Source organism: Ammospiza nelsoni, chromosome 12 (assembly GCF_027579445.1).
Source record: "Ammospiza nelsoni isolate bAmmNel1 chromosome 12, bAmmNel1.pri, whole genome shotgun sequence".
NCBI lineage: Eukaryota > Metazoa > Chordata > Aves > Passeriformes > Passerellidae > Ammospiza > Ammospiza nelsoni.
In genome coordinates, this window is record NC_080644.1 from 292,066 (window position 1) to 308,460 (window position 16,395).

Consider the following 16,395-nt stretch of genomic DNA (forward strand, 5'->3'; position numbering starts at 1 on the left):
CCTTTTGGCAGCACATCTTTTTAATACATCATATCTACAGAGGAGGCGAAGTCAGACAAGATTTTAAAGGACCTCTTACTACACTTGTACTGCCAATTTATATTTGTTCTATTCTCCTCAAACTGTGAAGAAAGAAATTAAATTGTAAGTATTGCTGGCTGGAGTATATGAATGATCCAGATTATGTAATGTGAATCAATGAAGAGACATCATCATTGTTTAGAGGTAAAATTAACTGAATATGGAGAAAAGACTGTTTGCATTCATAAAACACTGAATTTATCATCTTAATAATATTGGAAGAAGGTGTATAGGAAGGAAAGCTCCAATGTCAAATATTTGTCAAATGAGCCTTTATTATTCATCAGTGTGTAATTTAGTTAGGGGTAATTTATTTTTATTGCTGATTTTAGGGGGTCATTCTCTGTAATTCTAAGCATGCTGAATTCAGCGACTCCTAAAGCTGGTGGCTCCTTTGAGCTGAGTCCAACCCTGGCCCATCTGATCTGTGCTTTGCCTAACTGTTAATGGAATGTGATCACAAAATATCTTTCAGCTCTTTTTTATTTTTTAGTTCAAATTGTAACCAGTAGGAAAAAATTTTGCCTCATATTATGTAAAAGTTATGTGTGCACTGTTTATATATTTATAGATAGTGATTGCAGCTAAATTTTAGCTTATTTTCATATTCTGTTGTGATTTGGATTTTTCTTTAGACAATATAAATATGATGACAGGTTCCTAAGTAACTGATTTACAGCTCTTCTAGAGCAAATAATAATTAATAGTCATAAATGTTCACAACATTTAAGCAGATGCAGAAGCCTAATATGACAAATACATATACTAATTTGGAAATCTGAAAAAGCTGCTGTGACTGTTTTCCAGCATGAAGAATCCTGCTTTTGAAGGGACTGTCTTCCCGGGCAAAACAACAACCTCTGCTAATGAGCATGTTTGTTATTGTGCTGCATGTGGTAATTTGCTCTTACCATATTGTTATGGGGCAGTAGGGGCCTGAGCCATCAAACCCATAATCAGTATGCTGCAGTTCATTTCACCCCATCGATGTTGGAGGTAATTTTGTGTCATCCACCTTCTGTCCTCCAGTCCATTCAATGGTAATTGAACAAGTACTGGGTACTAGTAATGCAACATAAGAAGAGATCAATAGCTCGGCAGCTTTTGGATCAGCCTGTAACAAAATATAATTGAGTTTGGCACATAGATCTGTACAGAGTTAATGTCTTACCTGCTGAAGAACAGGATCCCCCCCAGGTATGGAAAAATTTGGATAGTTTGGCTGCCACAGAACATGTTGGGGTGCAGTGTAAATATACTCCATGCCATGGAACCACTTCTAAACCTTTGGGCCTAAGCTCTGTGATGAACTGCTGGGTTTCCACAGGTTCCAGATCCCGTGAAGATATTTCAGCTCAGGCATAGCATGAGGCTGAGTTTTCTGCATTCACATCCTGCTGTTGCTGAGTTTAGAAGCTGCCAGAACTCAGAGCCAGGAGGGTATTAACTACTAGAAAACAGCACTGAGGGTATAGCACGCTGCAAACATGATACTTCACTCTGCCTGTTGCCCTTAACGTTGACTGGTAAAAAACCAGTTTAACGTGCCTCCGGCACTGAATAGACATTCAGCTATTGCAACAATGAGCTCTGCTTAAACTTTTGTTTTCCTGTGCCAGTTCTCAGAACATCTTTAACAAAAGGAACAAAACTGACACCACTGCAATGCAGTCAATGTCTTTTCCTCTTTCAACTGGCAGTGCATAGATGTTAGGGGAAACGTAAAGTTACAGATTATGTAGTTTTGTTGTCAGGCCTTGGGAATTACTTTTTAATTTATCTTTTAATTTTTAGAGACTACATGAAAGGCAACAATATATAATAGATGTGGCAGCATTATAATGTTGACATTTCAGAATTGTAGAATGTTGAATTTCTCCAGATGTCAATGAGTATCCTGCATTTATATTTCTTTTTCTCCCATTGTAACATGAACTTAACATCAATGTTTTATTAACGTTATTTTATTATTCAAGTATCAAGATACGCAAACCCTAAGCTTTAAGATATGGCTGTAAACTCCTCTGTTCTTCTAGTGACACTGATCATTGATGAAAATGAACTAAAACAGGTTTCTTTTTTCATTGTGTAAGGAATGTTCTCCATTTCTGCCTTGAGATAATGTTTTTGTTCAGTGCAATGATGAATTCTGTGTCGAATGCTTCCATCAGAAGCATAAAAAGAAAACAGATGTGTTTACATTGTCTCCATGGAGACACAAAAGCACAAGCTAAATTCACACTAGCATCAGGGAGAAGATTCCTCCTACTTTGCCTTCCAGAGAAGGGGAATTGCAGACAGAATATTTGAAGCAAATGAGACAGAACTGACTATAGACCATTTTTCTTGCTTGCCTTTTCAGCAGAGGATTCTTTGATCCTTCAGTGAAGATTCCGGGATGCCATGATGGCTGCTTGTATTTCTACTAGGATTTTGGTAAGAGTTCAAAGTACTGTAAGAATACTTGTATGAATAAGTACTTGTATTAATGTTTTAAGTAATGATAAACTGGTAATTCTCTACAGCTACTTCATTTGTTGTCTCTAACATTGGAGTCACTTCAATTTATTGAGTGGGCAGGCATTATTAAACCATATGATGGTTGTAAACCATGTGATGTTCCTTCTGTTCCTTCTGCTTCTCCTCTTGTTTGGAGGACCATTGACTAGGTTTGCATAGACATTAACTATGAAATATTTTCCTGCCATATTTCCATCCCTTTGCACATGTCTATTTTCGTGGATCTTTACAAACCACTGTTTCTGCAAGCAACTGCAATTTGGCCATATGACACATCTGAAAACTGTTTGAGGCTCATAGTGACTGGGAAAGGGAGAAATTTTTTCCCTTTTCTGCTTTTTATCTGGAGACCGTGATTTATTTACAAGTGATACAGGGCTGAATATATCCTTTTGAAGTGATGTGGCTTTTTAAGTTAGCTGGAACTCAAGTAATAAAAGAAGAAGAGATCTTACCTTTAAATTTACCTTTTCCTTACCAGAGGAAAATAGGTCAGTACATTACATATGTGATGTCAAATGAAACTTTATGCAGTTTCGTATTCCACTCACCTAGTAGTGCTTAGCAGTCTAGTAGATTACTAGGTTTATAAATCTACTGAATATGGTTTATTCCAATATGATTTATCCTGATTCCTGCTGCAGTCACAGGAATGGACACTACTGCTGTTAGTGACTGCTTATTTTATTAGCTGCTCTTTTGTTTTTTCTTCTGACCAAAATAATGTCTGTGTCACTATCTGCTGTCCAAAGATAATTTTTGAGGGGGCTAGGGCATTGCCGAGGCACTTACCCAACTACCAAAGTTTTTGTTATTTAATACAGAACAAATTATCAGAAAATAGAGGAGAAGGAACAGAATCAGTTGACATTTAAATACAAAAAGAAAACTGTTCTTGTAACCAGTTTAGTCACCAAAACAGTGGCATTTGAAATTCACCAGCCAGTTTGTTTTATTTTCGTGTGATGTGTTCACCCTTCCCAGGAAGTAAATGATACATAAGTATTCTTCACACTGACCTAGAGGGGCCTTTACTTCTGCAGCTGGTATCAGCTTGTCTTACTCTCATAACTACAAAGAGACAAAGAAAACACAGATCGTACTCTATCAGTTCTAGCAATCTATGGCATCTCAGTTCCAAGTAAACAGTGGGACCGGGTCTTGAAGTTAAATATGAGAAAACAAATCATAGAAGTTATTTCTGCTGATATAAGTAGATGAGCTCTTTTAAAAATTAATATATAGATACAAACTGACTTGGCTTGCTGTCATTAACTTTGATCACTTTGTAACTGATGTACACTAGGGACTTTAGGTTTGCCCGGTTCCTGACATTTTAGTGGAAGAGAAACGGCCTCAAAAGATAATCAGATACTGTTCTCCCCTCAGTTTGTGCTGAGCTACAAATTTAGGTAAGGAAGACTGTAATCCTCATAATAATATTCCATGTCTATGCAGTTATCTTTTGGTCATAACGTTATCCAGCACTTTTCTCAAACCTCTTTGAAAGAATGGCACCTTAATGGCAGCAAGTGTCATTATATTCATCCTGTGGCTACATAATGAGACACTGAGATCCTAAGGAAATAGAGTAAAGGGTGATTTATGACTGCTGATCTGACTCATGCTATTGGTGCATGAAGGTGACAGAACATAGAAAGGAGATGTCTTATCCAGTTAATTTAGTGAGAGGGAAAGCGAATGCGTAATATGATTGTTCTCACACAGCTTAACCTTGCACATGTGATTTAAAACCCCACGTTGGGAGACTAGTCTCTCTTTGATTCCTACATAGTCAAAAGAGAGAGATAGTCCTGCCATTATCTCTTACAGGAGCTGTAGAGAACAGAAGCCTAATCTTACTCCAATTCCGGCTTCTAAATGGTTGAGATTTACTTCATATTTTAATTGAATTTTTATTAAGAGTTAATGTTAAATACTGCAAGAGAAACTGATTTATCAATACTGTTTCTGCCAGGAAAGCCACTTAAAATGGAAGAGCCTCGGTACATTTAAAACAAGATTTGTTGATAGACTGTGTGAACCTAAAGGCAAACTGCAATTACATGCTGATGGGTTATTGGACATTTTCCCTGAATATTTTACACAAACTTTTTATTTGTTCATTCAGGAAACGTGGAGCACTTCAAAGCAACTATTTGCATGAAACACAACACTTTGATTGGCAGAATTCCATCATCATTGGTACAATTGTCAAGTAGATACATAAACAATAGGCAGCTAATATTTTTATCCTGAAGGGACAGCTCAAGCCAAAAGCATAATTTTTAGATGGAACATCCTGATGGTGTTAGTGTGTACACACTTATTGGTGGAAAAAAAATGACCAGTGTTGTCCGGGAAGTCTGTTTCAGAGGACTTGCTTGAAGATTCTACACATACAAGTGTTCAAGTACAGGCTTCACTTCAAATTACTGCTAGCAGAAGCATTTATCCTTCTTATTGTCATTCTTCTTTTAGAGTTATAGTGAGTTACAGTGTCTGAAAAGGTTATGAAGTATGAGTTAAGAGGAGGAGGTGATCATTCCTACATGAGAGCAAAACTGGTGACCCTTGTATTATACTGCAGGAACATAACGCTTCTTGGTATTTCTTAGGGTAGAAAAGCCACATAAGTTAAAGGATGAAGCTAAGTAAACACTGTGAAACTGCATTCAAGGGTAGTTACTCAAATGCATTCAGTTCAACTGCACTTGGATAGTTTTTCCTTTTTGTATTTCATTACACTTTCATGTAAATAGACCTTTGTTTGTCTCAAATCCTGGGAAAAACTGCATATATACAGGCAGTTAGGAAAAAGACTAAATATTTATTTCCACCTTGGAGGAAACAATAACTGACCATCTATGTCACAAAGTAGACAAAATCAATTGAAAAACAATAGTTTTACAAACCCTGTCAGGCTGTAACATACTTACAAATAGAGTTATGCATAACCAACAACTTCATAAATATGAAGGTCTGTTTGCAGAAAATTACAAATGTTTTATTCATGCCATACATAGTTCATTACGGATAAAATCCCTGCATATTTGATTGCAAGATGAAATCCTCCTGTGCCCTTCTCTTGTATGTGTAGGAAAGTGAAGAAAGTATATATTTGCCAGCAAAATCTAAATCTTCTGAAGGTGAGTGGGCTAATTGTACAAAAGTCTTTTACTAACTGTAGAAGTGTTTCTGTGGAGCTATTTAACAAAGTTTCTTTTCACAGAACCTCTCTTTAAAGGGGGTGGGTTCTTCATTTCAGAGAAATCGTATATATTTGGCTCTCGATTAATAATGCTTCCTAGTGCTGAAATGCAAAGGCTCAGGCTGAGTTGAACCAGCAAAAAGACCACCCCTAATTATGATTTCTCATAATCCATCTCCCTACAAAACCAAAAATAAATACAAAATGCACCTTAACTTGCTAAAAAGAAGAGAGAAAGAAAGGAAGAAAGGAAAAGAGAAGAAAAAAAAAAGGAGATATGAGGGTATTTCTCTTCTTGAGAACCTCAAGGATAAACTTAATGGCTGCTTGCTCACTGTGGATGTGATCAACCAAAGTAGTGCATTCAAGAGATTCTGAACATCATTCTTTCCACTCTTTTACATCTGTTATGACGCCAGGTTTTGGAAAGGACATTCAGAAAAAGTTGGCCATGGAAAGCAGGAGGGGAAGGGCCAAGATCATAATTCAAGCCTTCAGCCTGGCTGGTTTTCTTGTAGCTACAGTGCAATGCCAGAACTGCTTGCATGCAGACTTCCAGTGTAGTTCTGATCATGCTCGCCGCCAACAAATTTCAAGCCAAGAGGTGGAGATGCTACAACATGGAGGTGCTTTTGTGGCCCATAGAGTACATGTCTCCTCCTCACAATACCACAAAAAAATTTATATTACTCAGGATAAATGAGTAGAATTAACAAATAAAGGCATTTGTCTATTAGGATGTCAAATAAATACAATAAATAAAATTAAGTAGGGCAATAGAAGTAAAGTGACAAACCTTTTTTGTTGCCATTTTGTTCTTTTTGAATACAGTCTTAATCTGGTCCATATGTTATATCGATGAAATATACATGATCATTGTTAAGGAAAGAAGAGGAACATCTTCTGTCTGGTGATTAGTTTAGATCATTTTCTCAAAGCTAGACTAAATAATGTTTACATAGTACAGTCCATCATTCATTATTTACAAGAATTTTCTAAAAAATTTTTGAGAAGGAAAACCTGGAATTTGGTAGATTAATGACCACAAAAATTCAGTAGTTCATACAAGAATAATCAAACTGCAGTGAGAGTATTTACCTTTAAATTAGCAGTCTTGTACAGCAGCTTCTACCCTAGAGAAAATTTATCTTTTCCACTGTAGCTTGTCTGTTGGTTATTATAGAGTCAGTTGCCACCTTGATCCCCACTACTATCTAAGCTCCAGCGTTTCAACTGGCGGTTCCGTCTCTCGGTGTTTACCCAGTACAGCTTCAAGCAGAAGAACCCATTGACATCAGCGGGAGCTGCGCCTAGATAAGAACAGAAGATTCTGGCCCCTGAATTGTAACTCTTAGTGCAATGCATTTTCCCTGCTAGTTGGGACACACATTTATGTAACTCTTCATGAAAGATTTTTGGTTTTCATTTGTGGAGCAGAACAATGAAACTGACTAACCTTACCCATAAACTTATTAGAGCCTTGAGGGCATCTGGGGGAGAAGTTGTGAAAGTGCTCAGTGCTTTCCATTCAGATGTTACATCATCTCTTGAATTTAACTGAACTCAGGTAAGACACTGGCTCTTCATGTTTATAATTTTCAGAGAGGCAGAAATTTAGCAATGTGCTGGATCAGCTGTCCTCTTTTCTCCTAAGCAGTGCATTTACAGCACACACGTGCTCTCAGGTGATTATTCTCTTATCGATTATGGTATCTAAACGTTTTTCCTGATAAATCTAGTTCATATAAATCAACAGTTCAAATTACGTGTTTTCTGGGTCTCAGGAGGAGACGTATGGCTCACTTTTGGTTTAGTAACTTAGGGAGATTGAGGTTTGAATAATGTAAATGGGAGGTGAGTGATAATTTGTGATGCTATGAGTGCAATTAGTGAGATAAATACAGAGCTAGATTAATTTTCTCTGAAAAGAGGCAATCTGATTGCTATGCAAAAAGCACTTTTATTTGTGATACTGGCTGTTCGTAATGTGGTTTGCAATGCACAAAGTGGCATTTTGATTTGGAGCTTAAAAGAATTCTGGGATGAATAAAACATGAAATTAATTGCCAGAGAAGAACCTTTGCCAGACTAGATGAGATCTACTGTACTGAATAGAAAATATAACTTATGACAGGGTCTGTTCCACTCCCAAAGGAAACTATGTCAATACCAAGAAAGGTTAAAAAGCACTTCAAATAATTTGCAGTCCCAGAAGTTCTTCCTGTTCATATGTGGGTTGAGGGTGCATATGTAGGTTGAAGGTAAACATATATTCATATGTCCTATCATCCTGCACCAGGTATTAGAACAGAAATATGTAAAACATCAAACTCCATGCTTTGTATTAATATATTTGAATGATTTGCAGTCAATTTTCACCTAGGGAAAGATAGGCAAATAGGCAAATTTATATGTTTTGATATATGGAGGTGTTACCGAAATCCTTGAAATATTTGGGATAAATAAGACTCTTTGCCTTTTTAGTGTTAGGGAGAAAGACAGTACTTTATTCTTGACTGACAGGTGTGTGTATGTAGATGACAAAGTTCTGGCCTCCACACAGACCCCAGTACAAGACTTTTTCACTTCTCTATACACTTTTAGCAAACAAAGAAATTAATGTTCATTGGTTTTAAGTTGCATAACTGCCTTCATTAGTTAGTGTTCTGTCCCCTATTGGTTATTGATTTCTCACTCTTCATGCTAATCTGGTCCACATTCTTTAGTCTTTATCTCTTGCTCAGACAGGGAGACTCCAGCTCTCCAGACCTTAATCTCCTTTGTATCTTCTGGTTATGCCAATGTCCTTGAAGGACCCTAAATTTAAAATCTCAGATGCCCAAACTTCAAATCCCTTTGGTTTTGTTTATTGAAGCTTGCCAGGGTTAGTTTTAACAAACTTTAGGTTTGGATGATTTAATGATCCAAATAACAATGTCTGTGAAGAAACTTAACTGATGCTGGCCGAGAGCGGATACTGCATACAAGTAATTAAAAATTAACTGAGAAAGTTATATACTTTCCAACAAAGGATCCTAAGTCTCTATGTGAAGTTGTATATTAAATGTTCAAAGTACTTATAAAACCCTGCTGAAATCGGGAAACACTCCACGTCCCCGTGAGAGTCCTGGGTATCTGTTTAGGAATCTCAATTTATGTGTGTGTGTTTGAAAAGCCTGGAAGATTGGGCATGAATCTCTGAGTAGCTGTTGCTGAAGCGAACAACTGTTGCCCTGTCGATAGATGGACTTATAGGGGAACTTTAATTGGTATAGGAGAACTGAATTTCTGTCTCACAGTAGAAGTCCAGAAGAACAAATTGAATGTGCATATATAATTTTAGGAAACATATAGTAGTGAATATTATTTGAGTTGCATTATTTTTTACTGAGCTATTAAATTCAGCTGAGGTTTGTTGTGGATTTGCCCTGAATGAATAAAGGAGCAGGGTTTTTTTTAGGTTGCTAACAAGTAAATTTTGTTCACTTTAATTCTTGTTGTATTTTGTACCTAGAGTCCACTTGAACATCCCTTGGAAGTGAAATCCAGAAAACAAACCAGTCTGGAACAAAGTAGGAAAAAATGCCATGAGGGAAATTAATAACCAAAGGAAGAGGAGCAACAGCTATCCTAGTTTTGACAGATTCTTACACAAAGTACACACAAACTCCTACAAATCTAGAGCTATAAAATTTAATATTCCAGTATGCTTTTAGAAAGCACATTAAAGGGTTGTGTACATGTGTTGAGTGTCATATGATCTGTAGGAGAGGAAAGAAGATAGTTTTGAACCTCCTTGTCTAGTGAATCATGCCAGAGACCTCATTGAAAATCACAATCCTACTGGAGGCTGTGATAGGAGGGAGTCTTACTGATGTGGAGTATGGGAATGTGATCTCAGAGCATGATTCTTTGTTTGTAACCTGAGTGATAATAGATACAGAAGAAGGAGATGAAAAGAAGTTTAAAGGAAGGAATTCATAAATGAAGATTTTTCTTTTTCCAAAATGTGCGTAAGTTTCATGAATTACTCTTTATTTCTATGTAAATTATGAATTAAAGGTAGAAAGCTTAGGGGATTCACAGGACCATCCAGCAGAGGAAGAGATAAGCAGAATATTTAGCTAAATGATCTTGAAATTAATAAAATAGTCATACCAAAACAATTTTTGTATCAGTATTTGTTACACTTTTATTGATATATTTTAGCTGGATGTTTTCTGCAGATCTGTGAATACAAGTGAGATGAAGTATGTTTTAAGCAAATAGATAAAGAAGGTAGAGATTTCTCTGAGAAATAATATCCATACCCTAGATATTCAGGGTTTTGTCTGCAATGTAATTAAGCAGAATTTGAGCTCTTTCACATGTAAATTAGGTCACTGAGAGCACTGCCAATCTTAATCCTTTTTCTCATTGTTTACTGGGCTTTGCGGGTTTACAGGCTACCTTTTAACTGGAAATTCTTAACATTTAAATATTTGTGTCTTTTCAGCATTTCATTTCTATCATATTGTATTATAGGATGCAAATCATACCATGGTAAATTTAATCTTGGATTAATAACTGTGCCTTCTTAGACTTCCCTGAGGCAACATTTAACAGAAGGACAGTTAAAAAAAAACTGTCTTACCTTAAAATTTCTAGACTCACGAGTATTTCTCCAGTCTATGAGTATTGAATCTCTGTATTTGACCTATTGCACTTGTAATAAATAAATGAAATATACTTGTTTATGAAAAATTTCAGCTGCCTATCGGAGCAAGCATGAAAAATTTTCAGATATTAAGATCTCTTTAAATCATGAAACATGATTATAAACCTATTTGAGCCTAGCTCAGGTATTGTGGATCAGATCTTCAGCTGTGGTTGCCACTTGTATGTGTTGTCTGTGGACATATTCCGTTTACATCCAGAAGTCTAGAGAGTAGTTTGTGGCTATTGGATTTTTATTTTTTTTTGGCTCACATTTAGACTCTGTACAAGTGGCATTTCAAAATACAAAAAAAAAAAAAGAATATGTGCAAACTGTGTGTGGGGCAGCTGTGAAAAAATTTGATTCATTGGTTAAGAATGGATGGTTTGGAATTCTCAGGATAATGTTATGTGGCTCTGGATGAAACCATAAAAGCCTTCTCCTGTTCAAAGGTCATATGTACCATCGTGGGACTCTCATGCTTTCCAAACACCAAGTTGTTTACACACACAGATTATTGCATCAAATCAGCACATGGTGTTGCAGCAGTATGAATATTATGTTACTTGACATTTCAATATCTGTTCTCCAGTGGAGAGAGGGTTTGTCATACTGGTAAAAAGATTCAAATATAGTTTTTTGATGTCCATATTAGGGATTGTGCAAGAGTGACCCTTTAATTAAAGAAAGGAAAATGAAAAGCCCAGCTCTTTAAGCCAAGTACCTAACACTGGTTCAAAAACTAGATTAACCAAGCATAAAAAATACCCTAGAGTCAGGGGAGGAAGAAAACCCAAACTCTTTACTTTAAGTAACCTTGAGTGGGTTCATGAGATATTAACTGAATATAAACTGACCCAGTGACTCTCTAGCTTGTGGTTTCCCAGACAAATAGGGCCAAAAAGTACACTGAGAGACTATCAGAACATTCCCTGAGTTCCAAACCAGGATTAACTGTCCTTTGCAATATGTTTGCTTGGCCTGTACTTAACAACCATCACAATGTCAACGTAGCAACCTGTCCCCTTATTTCACTTTGGTTGCGGTTAGATGAAGATTTTGCAGAGGTGCTATGTGTAACATAGCACTGGACCAGCCAAGAATTGTGCATTTTAGTAAACTCTGCTGTAGACTGACTGCACTTCTCTGTACTCAGACTGATCTGATCTCGTAAGGTGTGTAGTGCTCTTTCCAGCTCACCTTGTATCTGCTTGACCTAGTGGACCTTATGGCCAGGTAGCCATTTTTCTCTTTTAAATTTGATTTGATTGTTTTGTCAAAAGATTATTTCTTAAAAGGTAAAGATTGACAATTTTATTGTCTTCAGAATTTGCAGGGTGTATCAATACAAATCTTAATGCTATTATTTGAAGAATGCCAGAGTGAATAAGAAGAAATGTATGTTTCTATAAACAGAGAATGTGATACTGCTACTGTTATATATAACAAACTGCTAAAGAGAATTTTTATTAAGTTCTGACATTTGAACAAGCCTATTAAGAACAAGTCACAAGCTATTTTGTTTTCAGCCATTCAAAGCTGCTCAGTTTAGACACATTCCTTGTTTTCTTTGTGGTAGCTTGAAACCACTTTGTTCTACATCTGTATGGTCATCTTGATTAAATTTTAATATGAAAGGCAGACACATAAGGCCTGGTGAACTAACAATCAGGGATAAGGTCACCATCTGCTCATTTAGTCAAAGTTTTGTGCTTAGAATTGCTTTTTACATTCAATTACAGGCCCTGAATGGCTCTTACAAGGATCAAATGAAAACAGGAAACCAGCAGAAGGCACCTGTCTGTTGTACAGAAACTCGTGGCAGAACTTCTTGATGTTTGGGTCCATTAAATTTCCTGAAGCATTCTTGGGAATGCTTTTGGCTTTTACTTTGCTTTCAGAATTTTCTCAGCTCATTACATGTCCCTGACTTCTGTACTGTACTGTTGCTCAGCCTGACAGTGTTTTCTTGTACTGAAAAACGGGACTGACCGATTCTCATGGTAATGAAAGATTCTGCACAGACAATTCCTACTCCTGGCTTAATCCTTGGGCTTGGAGTGGCTGTACATATTGAGTGTAAAACAAATTCTCAAATCCTGTTATTTGTACCATCTGAGTAAGGAGGGAGCAAAATGAGAGCATTGGAGAAAACAAATCAGGTACACTGATTTGGTGTTGCCATCTCTTTTCTGTTTTGTTTTGGACTTTAATTAAAATGTCTTTTGAATTTTGAGCTCTCTGAAATCTGGGGAGTGGGTGGATACTAGTTACTAGTATGTATTTTTTATCTTAGGGTTATGATCCTGTTCTTCTTCTAGTCAAGGTAAATGGTACCGATTTACAAGGAAGATGAAACTGACTTGTCACTACACAACACACCAAAGTACTTTATACTCCAGGAATCTATGTCATCTTTCAGGAATATTTTTTCAGGCTTTTTCCTTTTTAAAATCTACTCTCTGATTATAATGGTATTTTAGTTGTATCAAACCAACAGATGTGTAAAATGTTTGTTTCTGTGAGTCCATTTCTTTACCATGTTACTGCTTGTGCTGTAACCATTTCTTCTGGAACCCAAGCTGAAAAACCATTTGTTAAGACATCATACATCTCTAAAGTTTCTTATAACTCCTGCTGTGAGACAGGGTCTCTATCAGCATTAATGACTGCAACTGCTATACAGCACAGTGGCCTCTTGTCAAGATTTGGGTGGCACCACAGAAGTATTACAGGGACCCTTGTCAGAGTATGTTTTACCCCAGGAAAGATCATCCCATTTTCAAGAACATATCTGTTATGGAGAAGTACTTTTCATTTCCTTTTGGGGGCTTAGTTGGAAATTGCCAATTACTTGTATATCCTTCCATTCTCCTGAAGTTTTGTTTTGTTATGGCAAGTCCATATGGCCCTTTTGGTCATTCAGGTGCTTGGCTGGGAATTGAGGCACAGGGGTATGTGGCACAGCCCTGCATGTCTGATTCCACTGTCTGTGCCAGTGCTGCTCCTGCTTTAGAAAATGGGATGAGGCTGCAGGCATAGGAACGGAGGAATAATTAAATAAGTACTTGGTTTACCAGGACTCATTGCATAAAAGAACGTGTAGTCTGTTTCAAATGGAGATTTTCACAATTTACCAAGCTTTTGTTCCCTTCTTCTAGCTATGTATTTATTCAGTATTGCTGCTGCATTTGGTGGCCTGTGCTTTCCAGCCATGCCATGCAGTGTTATTTAACTGTCTGTAAAGCATATTTGTCTGTGCAATTCAATTTTCATCCATATTTTTCTAAGTGTTAACGTTTCTTCATAGCATAATCTTACTCTTTTTAAGCTTGTTAACCCTTTGAATGTGGATTCATAATTTTCATCACCTATACAAAAATGCTACAATCTGAGGACAAGCCTTCAGAATAGGTAGGTACATATTGCCGTTTGTGCAGGCAGGGGAACTAAGCATCATGCTTTTAGAGTCACATTTTCACAGAGCAGAACTGATACCATTAGGTTCCCTTGGGATCCCACGTCAGTAATGGGCTGATCTATCAGCACATTGTTGTCATCCATTCCACTTGGAAACAATTTATTTTCTGCTTTAGATCCAATTATTTTGAACAGAGTTCTATAAAAAGTAAAGCAGTTTATATCAATTAGTAGAAGCAAACATATGTTCTGTAGCTGTGCAAAGATTCTATTTAAAATTCTCAAGTAAAGTTAAGACATGCATATTTTAAAATAAAACATAACATGTCACATATGATTGTGGCAGAAGGGGAGCTGAAATGCAAAAACATTATGAACGCCACAGAAGACGTGTGTGAAAGCCTAGAAATATTGATATGTCACCTAGTTACTGTGTGAGAAGCTCTGGGAAAGACTTTTCCATCATGTGCTTTGCAGGACAATTTCTTTGGCATAACAATTGAGTGGCAAGCCTACATGTTTTGCTGCCCCTGAGGCCTGACAGAAAAGAGTACAACCAAATCTGACCATGGAGGGCACTGGCTCTTGTGACTTAGCATCGTGGTCACCAAGCAGCTGAGGTGTCCATCATCTCTCACAGAACAGCTGCTCAGTGGAAGTGATTGACCCCAATGGGCCAAAAGGCAGCCTGTGCTGCCTTTTACCTGCCTAAGTCATCTCATGTGTGATAGGACCTTTTCTGCATTTTGGGACGCTGATGAGGAAAGGGTAATCGAAAAGAGGGAGCAAGCAAAAATAAATTGACATGGAAGTACAACAAAAGGGGGGAAAGACAGAAAATTTGGTCTTTGCTATTCTAAAACTGAGAGGGCAGCAGTGTGAATGATGGTAGGACATTATAGGATTGGTTGGGAATTTCTGAGGACAGGAGAAGTGGGAGATACTGTAAGGGAAGGGAGCATGGGAGAGATGGCAGAGCTACAGAGTTATCTCAAAGTAGGGAACATAAGTCGCTTGACAGCAACCATGGTATGAGTAGGGAGCCACGACCTGCATGAGAAATTCGTGGACAGAATATCACTGTTCAACACCTTGCACTGGATTCATGAAGAAAAAGACTTCATATGTAACAAATGCCTTCCTTATAAGGCAGCCATATGTATGCATGTTTTTGAGGCCTTAAGCCAAGAAGGAAGGGATTTTAAGGATGTAAAATAGTTTGTGTTCTTAAGAAGAAAAACAGATGTCAAACATCAGGTAGTGTCATGGGCATCACTTGCACAGTTCACTTCATGGAAGATAGGCTCAGGATGTTTCTGTGGGAATTGGTCATCCCCCTGCATTGGTACTGGTAAGCTCTGGAGGAAAGCCAGGTGTGTCTGGTATTTTTCACTATTTATAAGGCATGTTTGCTCTCTACTAATTAATAATTTGTTATGTGGATGAAGGGCTTTTCTATTGTCAAAATTGTTGTTGTGGAGGAAAGTACAGTATATCAGAGTAACTGACGTGGTTGATACACTGTGACCCTCAGCCTAATCTGAGACAAGGGAAATTTCAAAATTGACTGTCTTCTCTGAAATCAGAGGAGTTGCATCAGTCTAACATGTGGTTATAGAATCGTGTAGTTAGGCATTCCTGTGTAATTATGACAGTATTTAGCTGAGGTCTGGATTAGTTCATTCAATCATTATGAAAGCACAGCACCATTTCAACATGCTGTAGTTCTCAGCAGATGGAGATGTATTTCAAGCCGTGTATATGTTTGAATGAGACAAGGCAAACATACAGATAAGTAAAAATAGACTAGGACCCAAAGTGCATTTGCTTTTTCTCTTAAAAGCTGAAATACTGCTTGACAACTACTGAACATCTTGTCCTCTTTGAAGCATTTGGTTTTTATTCCATGAAGGTAATATGGTCACATTTCAAAAAATGTTGTTGTATCTTGATTGTATTTCTTGTTTAATGAATAAATCTCACTTTCAGGGTCTCTGAGTATAGAAGTTACAGTTATGAACTATAAAGGTGTTGAAATTTTGCAACAATGAATCCAATGAAGAGGATTAAATATTATTTCTGTACTGTAGACAAGAGAGACTGATGTTGTTTTCCTACCTGTCACTATGAAATGATAATCTGGCAAGGGATGTATGACTTTTACTGACTTTCATGAGCCTTGGGAATGTGAATGCATCATGTGGTACATTTTTGCAGTCCTTAAAGACTCAAACATTCACCATTTCTTCCAGTCCTCAGGAAACAAATTCTAAGTGTAATAAACCAGAGATGGTGTATTTTTCAACTGAGTTATCTCTACAATAATAATAATTTGCATTGTTAATGCACCTCTTTTACATGCAAAATATGGATAAATATTCGTAGATTGGATTTTCTCTTGGTAAAACTAAAGACTATAAAGAGACTTAGTTCTTTTGTGAAGAACTTTAAGGTCTAGTAGTGAAAA

General features: G+C 37.0%; 1 long non-coding RNA gene across 1 annotated transcript in view; it reads left to right on the forward strand.

Annotated features, from left to right (window-relative positions):
• Nucleotides 1-16,395, forward strand: part of LOC132078599 (uncharacterized) — a 43,207-nt gene that overhangs the window by 15,612 nt on the left and 11,200 nt on the right. Inside the window, exon 2 of the long non-coding RNA XR_009419278.1 lies at nt 2,444-2,517. This is a non-coding gene — a long non-coding RNA (uncharacterized LOC132078599). The remainder of the gene's footprint in view (nt 1-2,443; nt 2,518-16,395) is intronic.